At 38.2% G+C, this 13,937-nt stretch overlaps 1 pseudogene; it reads left to right on the forward strand.

The window, feature by feature from the left end:
- The window catches only part of LOC122477052, a 64,913-nt pseudogene that overhangs the window by 49,734 nt on the left and 1,242 nt on the right, over positions 1–13,937 (forward strand).

Consider the following 13,937-nt stretch of genomic DNA (forward strand, 5'->3'; position numbering starts at 1 on the left):
AGTGATATTGACCTGTAGTTTTCTTTTCTAGTAGTGTCCTTGTCTGGGTTTTGTATCAGGATAATCCTGGCCTCCTAAAATGAGGTTAGGAATGTTCCCTTCTCTTTGATTTTTTTTTTTTTCCTTTGGAAGGGTTTGAGAAGACCTGGTGTTCTTTTTTAAATGTTTGGTAAAATTCACCAGTGAAACCATCTGGTCCTAGGATTTTCTTCACTGGGAGGTTTTTGATGATGGATCCAATCTCCTTACTGGTAATTGATTGATTTGGATTTTCTATTTCTTCATGATTCAGTCTTGGTAAGTTGTATGTTGTTACGGTTACTTTCACTTCTTTTGGTGGTCCAGTTTTTTGGTGGAGAGTTTCTCGGAACAACCTCCTATGATCCTTTAAATTTCTGTGATATCAGTTGTAATGTCTCCTTTTTCATTTACAACCTTGTTGGTTTGGGTCTTTCTCTTTTGTGCTAACTTAGCCTAACTAAAGTTTTGTCGATTTTGTTGATCTTTTTAAAGAACCACCTTTTGGTTTGGTTAGTCTTTTCTATTGTTTCTCTGCTCTCTCTTTCATTTATTTCCTCCCTAATCTTTATTATTCCCTTTCTTCTGCTAGCTTTGGCCTCAGTTTGTTCTTTTTCTAGTTCGTTAAGGCATAGAGTTAGGTTACTTATTTAGGATCTTTCTTGCTTCTTAACGTAAGCATTTATTGCTATCAACTTCCCTCTTAGAACTGCATTTGTTGCATCCCACAGGTTCTAGTGTGTTGTGTTTCCATTTTCATTTGTCTCAAGAAACTTTCATTTCCACTCTAATTTCGTCTTTGTTCAGGAGAGCATTGTTTAATTTCTATGTGTTGTGAATTTTCCAGTTTTCCTCTTGTTATTGATTTCACGCCATGTTGCTCAGAGAAGATATTAGATGTGATTTCAATCTTGAGTTTGCGAAGACTTGTTTTGTGGTCCAACATATGGTCTATCTTATCAAATGTTCTGTGTGCACTTGAGAAGAAGGTCTATTCTGCTGCTGTTGACTAAAATGTTCTGTGTATATCTATTAGGCCCTTTTGGTCTGTAGTGTTGTTCAAATCTGCTGTTTCCTTATTATCTGCCTGGATGATCTATCTATTGTTGCGAGTGGTGCATTAAAGCCTCCAGCTATTACTGTACTACTGTTTATTTCTCCTTTTAGCTCTGCCAGTTTTTGTTTAAATATTTAGGTGCTTCTCAGTTAAGTGCATAAATACTTATAATTGGTATGTTTTCTTGATATAGTGACCCTTTGTCATTATATAATGATCTTTTTTGTCTCTTTTCACTATTTTTAACCTAAAGTCTGTTTTGTCTGATGTAAGTATAGCCTACTTCTGCTCTTGGGGGGAGGGGCGTGGGAGGAGGTTACCATTTGCTTGAAATGTCTTTTTCATCCTTTCACTCTTCATCTATGTGTGTGTCCACGGCTAAAGTGGGTCTCTTGCAGGCAGCATATTGTTGAATCTTGCTTCTTTATTCATTTGCCCATTCTATGTCTTTTAATTGGAGAATTTAATTCATTTACTTTTAAAGGAATTATCGATAAATAAGGACTTACTATTGCCATGTTGTTAGTTGTTTTCTGGTTGTTTTGTAAACCTGTTGTTTCTTGTTTCTTATCGTGGTGTCGATTTTTTGTTTTGATGTCTTTTGGTATCAGTATGCTTTATTGTATTCTTTTGTTGTGTTTATTGTGTTCTTTTTTGTATCCTTTTGTGCAATTGCTACAGGATTTTCCCTTGTGGTTACAGTGAGGCTAACAAAATATCTTAAACTTGAACACCCTATTAAACTGATAACTACTTAACTTCAAAAGAATTCATAAGCTTTGTACTTTTATGTCTCCTCCTCGCATTTTAGGTTATTGCAGTTACAATCTATGTGCTTTTTATATTGTGTCACTAATGATAGATTATTGTAACGATGGTTATTTTTATTACGTTCATTTTTTTAACTTTCAAGCTAGAGTCGCAAGTGAATTATGTCCCACTATGACCATACTGCTAATCTGACTACGACTATGTATTTACCATTACCAGCGAGATTAACTACCTTTTAATGTTTTTATGACATCAATTAGCATTCATTTACTTCTACCAAATTCCCTTCTTCTTTCTTTGCAAGGCAGGTCGGATGGTAATGAACTCTCTTACCCTTTCTTTGTTTGAGAAAGTCTTTATCCTTTCTTTGCTTCTGGAGGACAGCTTCACCAGGTATAGAATTCCTGGCTGACAGCTATTTTCTTTGAATATTTTGAATATGTCATTGCATTCTCTCCTAGCCTGAAGGGTTTCTGTTGAGAAAGGGCCTGAAGATTTTCTGTTAAGAAATCCACCAATAGTCTTATGGGGGCTCCCTTGTATGTAACTTCTCTGTTTCTTGCTGCTTTTAAAATTCTTTCTTTGTGTTTGGCTTTTGATAATTTAATTGTAGTGTGTCATGGGGCGGCCCTATTCAGGTTCAACCTATTTGGGGTCTTTTGGGCCTCATGCATCTGTATGCCCATTTTCTCCACGGATTCAAGACATTTTCAGTCATTATTCCTTTAAATATACTTTTTGTCCTGTTCTCTTTCTCTTCGCCTTCTGGAATTCCCATAATGCAGATATTGTTTCTTTTCACATTGATCCATAATTCTCATAGGGTATTTTCACTCTTTTTCAGTCTTTTATTCTTTTTTGCTCTTCTGACTGGGTAATTTCCAGCGTCTTATCTTCCAGGTTGCTGAGTCCTCTACATGATTGAGTCTACTTTTGAAACTTTCTATAGAATTTTTCAGTTCAGTTATTACATTTTTAAACTTTTCTATGGGTTTTTTTTTTGGTGGTTTGCTTTTTCCTTGTCAAACTTCTCATTCTGTTCATGCATTGTTTTCTTAATTTTGTTCAGTTACCTGTTTGTTTTTTCTTGTAGTTACCTAAACTTCCTTAAGAGAATTATTCTGAATTCTCTGTCTGAGAGTTCATAGACTTCCATTTCTTTAGGATCAGTTATCGGAGCTTTATTAATTTCCTTTGGTGGTGTCATATTTACCTGATTTTTCATGATCCTTGATTCCTTACATTGGTATCTGTGCACTTGGGTAATCAGGTTCCTCTTTCAGACTTTAATGGTTTGCTTGGAAAGAGACAGTTCACCAGTTAGCTCAGTTTGGGTTTCTGGATGTATCTTCTGGTAATGTCCTTGGGCAGGTCGGGACTGGTATTATGGCCTATTTGGGGGCAAGACGAGTGTTTGAGCTCTAAGGACAGAAATGGGGTGTGCGCCACTTGCTGAGAACAGTTAGATAGGACAGCTGGCTTGGCTCCCTAACCAAGTGAAGATATAGGATTAGCTCTGAAGTTGCCTGGTTTCTCCAGTAAAGCTTACTAGATGATTGGGGCTGAGTACTATATTTGATAATAGATGGGGCTATGAACTAGCCTCCTTATCTGGGCGAGGCAGTAGGATAAGACTTAGGGTCTGTACAGCTCATTGTTTGGGGACCCAAATCAGGCCAGAGAGTGTACTATATTCCCTGGTGAAGTGAAGTCGCCAGTTTTGCTCTGCAGGTGGAGGAAGCCATGGGATGTGCTCTCTGTTTAAGTGCCACTGTACAGAGGCCTGTTGAATGGACTATGCAGCTTACCATATGCTCTAGTTAGGTTCCCTGGCCAGGCGGGCTGAAGGCTCTATTCAGTGATGAGCAAGGCTATAAATTAGATTCCCTGCCCAGGTGTAGTGGGAGAAGTCATTCTAAGGCTGGTAAAGCTCTTTGTTGTCTCAACTCAAGCTGACCCACACTCCAAGTTTCCTAATCGAACAAGGCCGATTCCTTCTAGAAACTACCAGCTCTTCCCGCTCACTTCTTGGCTCGAGTGCCTCTGGGCTGCACAGGTTCCAGGAGTTGTTACCAGCCCTTCTGGTCAAGATAGGACCAGAAGACACTCTCCGCAGAAGGTGGGACTGTGATTCAGCCTCTTGCTTGCATGTGGACAAGTCGGGCTCCTGAACTGGCAAAAGTTTTCATGTGAGGATCCAAATCAGGCAAATCCGCACCCCATCACATCCCCTGGTCAGAACGTGTCTCTGCCTTGGTTCTGCGGAGGAGCAATGCCACTGGTTGGGATTACTACTCGGGGCACGGCAGATATGAACTCGGTCTACTAAGATCCACGCGCTGGTTGTTATGAGCCCCTTACCCCCGTCTCTGTGTTCCCCTTTCTCAGATGCCCCGTGGTGGAGCCCCATAGATCTCCCCACAATCCCCATGGGTGCAAGATCAGAGTAGCCCTACTGCTGGGTAACTCACAATGCTGGGAGGATGAGTTGTCCACGTGGGCTCCCTTTTCCTACAGAGACTGGAGGCTTAGAGGAGACATCTCTGCATGGTGCTGCACTGGTTTGGGGGAGGGGTTATGTGGCCAATGTGTAGCTACTTATTTTACCCCTCGAATGCAGTCTGCCTTGGTTTCTGTGATACGGGAAGGTGCTTCACCTCACCCGCCACGTACTATAATTCCCCGAGTGGTGTCTTGTTTTTAAAAAGCTGTCAGTTGTTCTTCTAGTGATAGGGAAGGAAGTCAGGAACAACCTGTGGCACCATCTTGGTGCTGTCACTCAGAAATTTTTAATTGTAGTAAAGTTCAGCTTATCAATGATTTCTTTCATGGATCGTGGTCTTTGGCGTTATATCTAAAAAGTCATCACCACACCCAAAGTCATTTAGGGTTTGTCTTCTCTTCTGGGAGTTTGAAGGCTTCATATTTTACGTTTAGTTCTGCAATGCATTTTGAGTTAATTGTTGTGAATGACGTAAAGACTAGGTCTAGATTCATTGTTTTACATGTGGATGTGCTGTTGCCCCAGCGCCATTTGTTGAAGACCAGTTTTGCTCCATTGTATTGCCACTGCTCTCTATCAAATATCAGTTGACCATATTTATATGTCCCTATTCCTGGGCTTTTTCGATTCTGTCCCATAGATCTATTTGTATATTCTTTCACCAATAGCACTCTGTCTTGATTACTGTAGTTTTATAGTAAGTTTTGAAGTTGAGTAGTGGCAGTCCTGCAACTTTATTCTTCAATAATCAGTTGGGTATTTTAGGTCTTTTGCTTCTCCATATAAACTTTACAATCAGTTCGTTGATAGCCACAAAATAACTTGCTGGGATTTTTACTGGGATTCTATTGACTGTATAGATCAAGTTGGGAAGAACTGACATCTTCATAGTATTGAGTCTTCCTATCCATGAATCTGGACTGTCTTTTCATTTATTTAGTTCTTCATTGATTTCATTCACCAAAGTTTCGTAGTTTTCATCATATAGATCTTATACACATTGTTTTGGATTCATACCTATGTATTTCATTTTGGGGCTGCTAATATTCCTATTGTGATATTAATTTCAAGTTTCACTTGTTCATTGTTGGCATATAAGAAAATGACTGGCTTCTGTATAATAACTTTGTATCCTCCCACTTGCTAGAATCATTTATTAGTTCCAAGAGTTTTTTGTTGATTCTTTAGGATTTTCTACATTGACCATCATGTCATCTGTGAACAAAGATAGTTTTATTTTCCCTTCCCAATCTGTATGCCCTTTATTTCCCTTTCTTGTCTTATTGTATTCACTAAAAATTCCAGGATAATGTTGAAAAGGACTGATGGGGAGGGACATCCTTGCATTGTACCTGATCCTAGTGGAAATACCTCTAGTTTCTCACCATTAAGTATGGTGTTAGCTATAGACTTTTTGTAGATATTCTTTATCAAGGTAAGGAACTATATAAATATAGAATATTAATAATATTAGTAGTAACATAAATGTAATATAAATAAATATAAAATATAAAAATATAATGTAATATATAATAATATAATATAAATAAATATATAAAATATAAAAAGTAATATAAACATAATATAATATATAATATATATAAATATAAATAAAATAATATAATATAATATAAATATAATACAAAATAATAATACATTAGTATTATCATTCAAGTGTTAATACACATATTTTTGAACCCACTCTAATCTGGTAACAGAGCCAATCATGGAAAGACGAATTATTTATTTTCTTGCTTTACCTACTTGTATTATGACTGAAATTTACATTATTTCATTTAATTAGAAGTTGAAATAAAAATGAACTCGCATGAGTCAGTTATAAAAATGGGAGAGAAAAATTAAAACATAAGTAAGTTTTGTGTTCATCATTTAACTATTTTTATCTCATTTTATTTTTTTACATTTTTTTAAACTTTTTTTTTATTTTTGAGAGACAGAGACAGAGCATGAGCGGGGGAGGGGCAGAGAGAGAGAGAGACACAGAATCTGAAGCAAGGCTCCAGGGTCTGAGCTGTCAGCACAGAGCCCCACGTGGGGCTCGAACCCATGAAACCACAAGATCATGACCTGAGCCGAAGTCAGACGCTTAACCAACTGAGCCACCCAGACACCCCCATCTCATTTTAATGGAAGAGAAAGTTAGTCTTTTTTCCTTCCTTCAGCTGTGATTTCACTGTAGGTTGAAAGCTAATAAATAAGCCATTTCTGGGCTTTCTTTTTCGATGAGGAAACATTTAAAAAAAACAACTATTGCTTAAAACATCGTTCTCTCATATGAGGAACAAATACAACAGAATCCAGTGATTAGACTATGTTTGCAACAATTGTTTGTTACGCCTGGGACTTTTTAGAAACAAGTATACTGTTATTCATATAATCTAAACTTTGCATTTTTCTGTTTTCAGGTCAAACTCCAAGAGTTTGAGGTCGAATTTTGATGGAACACCCAGATGTCCTCAGCTGTCATGAGGAGCACTTACCATGCTTGCTTGGACATTTTCCCCATTATGTTGGCAGATACTTCGCTATTGACACAGAAAAAAACAATGGATTAAAGAGTTGACCTATCAGTCACTGAAGCGTAGGGCCAATATTACCCTTGACCTGTGTGATCTGTATCCTTTTAGAAAGAAGACATTTTTTCACATGTGACTAATAATAATAATGATGATGATAGTAATAATAAGAAGAAAAAGAACAGACTCCTATTGGGCACCTACTACCCAAGTACACGAGTATGTACGTACACACACACACACACACACACACATTCTGCCTCTTCTTTCCACCATAGTTGTTATTACTTCCTCACACACTCATTTTCCTCCTTCTTGGTGAAAAACTGGTATAGGGGCTTCCGGGAGGCCTATGGAAGTCTTTGAGATGCATTGGTTTGGTATGAAGTACCCTCAAGGTCTGCAAATGTGACTTTAACCAAGGGATCTTCAGCTTGAACCAAACGTTTGCAGCATTACCTAAGGCATTGTTTGCACTCCAAAAAGAAGGATCAGCACGGGAAGAAATGATGCAAAGGACTTGCTGGAAGTTTGGGGGGGGGGAGGTGTCTTGGTTAGTTAGAGACTTAACTTCTCTCCTATACATCAAGCACAAAAAATTAAAAAATAAAATTAAAAAAAAAATAACAGCCCTATAAATAGAACAAATGTGGAAATACTGCAGGACTGAAAATCAGCCCATCGCGACTGCCAGTCTTAGGGAGCTTCCAGAGGAGAGGTTCCAGAAGGAATTACTGCTATTTGCTCCCAGCAAAAATTAGGGGGGAAAAAAAGGTTCCCTTACCTGTTGTTAACTGCCAAAATGAGTATCAAGAGCTTCTTGGGAAGTTTACACACGTATGGAGAGAAAAAGGAGGCAATGACAGCGTTTAGCTTTCAATGAATTACCTTTTGTAATTTCTCAAGTATAACAAATGTTGAACATCTCAGGGGAATAAACTCTAAGACTTGGAAAAGCTGGACACCAACAAGATGCACCTTTTTCATCTTTATCAGGTTAACATGATCTAAATAGCTCCTTCCGTTTCAAATGTCTCCGGACGCCCCCGAAAGGACAGATTCACTGGCAGTGTGTACCTAGACCTGGTTGTGTCACTGCGCTTGGGTAAAGCATTTTCATTAAGCCCTGTGCTATGTTCCGTGGCACTATTGATGAACTTAGGCGCTACTCTAGTCCATCGATTTCATGATCAATACATTTAGACGATGGCTTTGTAATTTGTAGCTGGATCGGCGAGTTATTTTACTGGATTGATTGAATCAACTTGCAACATGAGGGCTAGAGGGAAGAGGTTGCATGCTCACCGAGAAGAAAACGGGAGAGAAATGATCGTCCTCTCACAATTGATGAAGATCGTCACTTGTTTGTAATGAGAAATCCCATACACTTTGGGTTTCTTTAAAATGATTACTGAACTTGTTTGTAACTACTCACTTTTATGCTCAACATCAGGCAAGGTATAGGTATGCAAAACTGAACAAACCATTGTAACTTTTGCCCTCATGGAGCTGATAGTTTAGATGACAAGAGAGAGGGTTTGAATACATAATTAGACAAATATATACACATGATGAGTGTGATTTACTTTACACTTAAAAATGAAGAGAAAGCATTTTTTTTAATTTTGAGAGAGAGAGAGAGAGAGAGAGAGAGCAAGAAGGGGAGGAGCAAAGAGAGAGGGAGGGAGGAAGAGAGAATCCCAAGCAGGCTCTGCATTGTCAGCACAGAGCCTGATGCAGGGCTCGAACTCACGGACCGTGAGATCATGACCTGAGCTAAAGTCAACAGTCCGACGCTTAATCGACTGAGCCACCCAGGTGCCCCCAGAAAAAGCATTTTTTTTTAAAAGAATGCAAAGTAGCTTTAAATTTTTTCTTTTCTTTTTCTCCCTTCCTTCCTTCCCGCCCCCTCCTCCTCCCCATGTTGCTTATTGGAGAATGTATAGGTTGAAGGAGATTGGAATATATCAAGTAGAAAGCATGGGAAGAAGAATAACAAGATGTAGGAAAGGAAGTGGAGAAAGGAAGGAAAACCACCAAAGACCCCGTGAATTCTGTTTAAAATATTTGATGATAGAAACTAATGGCAGAGTTGGTAAGCTTAGAGAAATAAATCCAGAAGAAGGAAATCACTTAGGAAGGAAGATTCTTGGGGCTCCTGGGTGGCTCAGTCAGTTAAGCATCTGACCCAGGTCACGATCAGGTCATGATTCGGCTCAGGTCGTGATCTCACAGTTTGTGAGATCGAGCCCCGCGTCAGGCTCCACGCTGACAATAAGGAGCCTCCTTGGGATTCTCCCTCTCCCTCCCCCCACCCCCACTCTGCTCTTCCTTCACTCATGCTCTCTCTCTCTCTCTCTCAAAATAAATAAATAAACCTTTTTTTTAAAAAAAGAAAGAACAGTCTTAATTTTTCTGTAAGTGGACAGTTTTGTTTTGTCTTGCTTTGTTTTGTTCTGAAACTGTTCTCGCAGAGTGTATGTTATTGGCAGAATCTTGGATGGAGTAATTAGTTACTGGCTCAGAGGAGTGAACTGTAACGCCCATGGTCATACAGGCAGAGCTGGGTCGGGCCGCCAGGTCTCCTAATGCCTAAACTGGGGTTCTTTTCACTGTATTGCCTCCCTTCTGGGTAGAGAAAGCTTTGCAGATGCCGTGCCTCGCTATTTGTAAAAGGACATCTTGGTTTACAATGTGAACAAACTGTAGAATTTGTCTACAATTGCTGACCTCTCCTGAGGGCCTGTGGTCACACTCCTTGGCTTCTGTCCAGCCCGTGGTCAGATTTACCTCGTGGGTGAGGTTGGGAGAGAGACCTGGGCCGCTGTGACTGTTTCGGCCTCTCCCTGGTATCTGCCTGCAAAGAGCTTTGAGTTGCCGTGGGAGAGGCCTGGGACAGGCAGATAACCCACCTAAGTTTCATTTCTCCCAACAGCGTTAGCCACAACAAAGCTGGCGTTTCTATCTCATAGTGTGCGTCCTGCGAGCTCAGACGGAAGAGAAGGGTGGCAATTATTGGGGCTCCCCTAAGCCCAATAGATTTTATTGAGAGACGTATTTCCTAGTGGTTCAAAACATGGACACTGGAGCCAGATTAGCTGTGTTTGTATCCCAGCTCTGACACTTAACTAGCTGTGTGATCTTGGGCAAATCGCTTAACTACTCTAACAAAATGAGACAAAAGTAGCATCCACGCCGACGTGTTTATGTCACAATTAAAAAAAAAATTTTTTTTTAGGTGTCTGACACGTAGGATAAAATTTTAAAAACCGGTGGTTTATTACCATGTACAAGGGACAATTTTTCAAGAAGCCTTTCAAGAAGACTGTGGATTTTTATTATACGCATATTTCAAATACCTATTTTTATATGGAAGCAGTGAAGTTTATGGTTAAAAGCATGGGGTCTGGAGTCAGACACCTCGGTTCAAATTTTAGCCTCACGACTTACCAGTTGTATGACTTTAGGCAAGTTACTTAACCTTGGATCTCAATCTTGTCACAGTGATATAAGGATACTGGCCGTACCCACCTTAAGAGATTATTATGGAAAATGACAATATTTATAATGTACTTATTGATCTAATAGTCATTATATATTTATTCAAGAAAATACATACGTAAAAATGGAGTGGAATTGCTGGGGCCTGTGGTAACCCTATGTTTAACCTCTGGAAAAACTGCAAGACATTTTCCAAAGCGGTTGAAATATTTTACATTCCCACCAGCAGTATATGAGGGTTCTGATTTCCCCACATCTTCACCAACAGTTACTCTCGCCCATCTGTTTTCTTTTAGCCATCCCCGTGGATATGAATTGGTAGCTCATTGTGTTGTTGACTTGTGTTTCCTTGAAGTTGAATGATGTCAGGCATTTTTCTTATGTTGATTGGCCATTGGTATATCTTCCTGGAGAAATGTGTAATCAGGTCCTTGTGCATGGTTCAACTGGGTTACTTGCCCTTTTATTACTGAATTATATTTTATATTTCATATATTCTAGAATTTTATAGATTCTAGGGGCAAGTCCCTTAACAGACATATGATTTGCTCTCATGCTTTTGGTGTCACATCTAAGAAGTCTTTGCCTAACCCAAGTCATGAAGATTTACTCCTATATTTTCTTCTAAGCGTTTTCTAATTGTAGCTCTTATATTTAAGTTAATGATACCTTTTGAATTATTTTTTGTATACGGTGTGAGGTAGTAAATCCCTTTTTTTTTTCCAGGTGGATATCCAGTTGTCCCAGAACCATTTGTTGAAGACGATTCTTACCCTATGGAATTAACTTGGCACTCTTCCTGAAAATCAATTGACTATAGGGCACCCGGGTGGCCCAGTTGGTTAAGCATCTGACTCTTGATTTCAGCTCACATCATGATCACTCTGAGATCGAGGCCCACGTCAACACAGAGCCTGCTTGGAATTCTCTCTCTCCTTCTGTCTCTGCCCCTCCCCTGCTCTCTCACACAGACACTCATTCTCAAAATAAATAAATAAATAAATAAATAAATAAGCATTTTAAAAATAAAGATAAAAAATAAAATCAATTGACTATAAGTGTGAGCCTTTATTTATGGACTCCAATTCTATTCCATTGATCTATATGTCTATCTTTATGCCAACATTACACTGGTTTTATTACTGTATCTTTGTAGTAAGTTTTGAAATCAGAAAGAATGTGTCCTCCAACTTTGCTCTTCTTTTTAAATATCATTTAGGCTATTATGAGAACTTTGAATTTCCATATGAATTTTGGGATTAGCTTTAGGATTAGCTGGCAAAGAAACCTGCTTGGATTTTCACTGAGATTGCATTAAATCTATAGATCAACGTGGCGAGTATCTCCATATAACAATATTAGGCTTTTTGAATCATGAACACGGTATGGCTTTCTACATATTTGCATTTTCTTTCCTGTCTTTTGACCCTGTTTTATAGCTTGCAGACTATACATTTTACACTTTTTTGGTTAAACTTATTCATAAGTATTTTATTTTTTTGATATTCTTTTCTTTCCTAGAAAAATACAGTTAATTGATGTATATTGATCTTGTACCTGATAACCTTACTGAACTTCTTTATTCTAATAGTTTTTCTGTGTATGTATTCCTTAAAATATTCTATATACAAGATCCGTTCATGTAAAAATAGAAATGGTTTTACTTCTTCCTTTCTAATCTAGATACTTTTTATTTCTTTTTCTTATCTAATCGCCCTGACTAGACCCTCCAGTACAATGTCGGAAGGAAGTAGTTAGAACAGATACCCTTATTTTGTTTCTGATCTTTGGGAGAAAGTATTCAGTATTATGTGTGATGTTAGCCGTGAATTTTTTGTAGATACCTTTTATCAGAAAGAGGAAGTTCCCTTCTATTTCTAGTTTTTTAAGACTTCTGTAAGATTGGAGGTAACATTCCCTCTTTCATACGTGGTTTAGCAATATGAGTTTTCTCTCTTTTCACCTTGGTCGATTTGGCTAAAGCCTTGTCCATTTCGTTGATCTTTTTTAACAATCAACTTTTGGTTTTGTTGACTTTCTCTATTGGTTTTGTATCCTCTATTTCATTAATGTTTTCTCTGATCTTTATTATTTCCCTCCTGCTTTCTTTGGGTTTAGTTTCCCTTTTTTTTCTAGTTCCTTAAGGTGGGAGATTAGGTTGTTGATCGCGAGATCATTTTTATACAGGTGTTCAGAGCTATAAATTTCTCTTTAGTCACTGCTTTCACTGCATCCAATAGGTTTTGGGATATTTTATTTTCACTTTTATTCAGCTCAAAGTATTTTCTGATTTCCTTTGTGATTTCTTCTTTTACCCATTGGCTATTTAAAAGTACGTGACTTGATTTCTTCGTATTTGTGACTTTCACAAATTATTTGTGTTGTCGGTTTCTCATTTCATTCCTTTGTGGTCAGAGAACATACTCCATATGGCTTAAATCCTTTGAAATTTATTGAGTCTTGTTATACAGCTCTGCGTATGGTCTGCCTTGGATTGCGTTTTGTGTGCACTTGAAAAGAATGTGCATTCTACCGTTGTTCCATGGAGTGATCCGAAGATGTCTTTTCTAAGTCGTCTATAGTATTGTTCGTATCTTCCATTTCCTTGTTGATCATCTATTTTTTTCTAGCCACTATTAAACATAGGCTAGTGAAGTCTCCCATTATTATCACTGATGGCATATGTATTTTTTATTTTCTTTCTATAAATATTTCCTGCTTAGCCCTCTACCCGTTTGCTATACTTGAAAAGCATATGTAAACCTTAAATGCCCCACCAGAGGTCATCCACCTCTCTGCTCCTTTTGTCGACATGCACACCAGAGAGGGACACAAAACATTGGGGATGGATAGGAGTAAATGGGGGGGGGGAGTCCCGGAGCTTGGTGGTACAAAGGATCAGCATGAGTACAGTAGTGGCAGACTTAAAAGGTCATGTCAGGTCAAATACGATGGAAGTCTGAATTGAGTTAAACTAGGAAATTTCAAAGCTCAGTCCGTACTCTAAGTTGTAGACCAGAAATCACAGATAAGTATGAGCTCATGGTTAATTGATTTTTGACAAGAGTGCCAAGACAATGCAATGAGAGACAAAATAGTCTTTTCAACGAATGGTGCCAAGGCAGCTAGACATCCACATGCAAAAAAGAAAGAAAGAAAGAAAGAAAGAAAGAAAGAAAGAAAGAAGAAAGAAGAAAGAAAGAAGAAAGACAAAAGAAAGAAGAAAGAAAGAAAGAGAAGAAAGAAAGAAGAAAGAAGAAAGAGGGAAGAAGAAAGAAAGAAGAAAGAAGAAAGAGAAGAAAGAAAGAAGAAAGAAAGAAAGAGAGGAAAGAAAGAAAAAAGAAGAAAGACAGAAGGAAGAAAGAAAGAAGAAAGAAGAAAGAAAGGAAGAAGAAAGACAAAAGAAGAAAGAAAAAGAAGAAAGAAGGAAGAAGGAAGAAGAAAGAAAGAAGAAAGAGAAGAAAGAAAGAAAAAAGAAAGAAAGAGAAGAAAGAAAGAAGAAAGAAAAAAGAGAGAAGAAAGACAGAAGAAAGGAAGAAAGAAAGAGGAA

This window comes from Prionailurus bengalensis, chromosome X (assembly GCF_016509475.1).
Source record: "Prionailurus bengalensis isolate Pbe53 chromosome X, Fcat_Pben_1.1_paternal_pri, whole genome shotgun sequence".
NCBI lineage: Eukaryota > Metazoa > Chordata > Mammalia > Carnivora > Felidae > Prionailurus > Prionailurus bengalensis.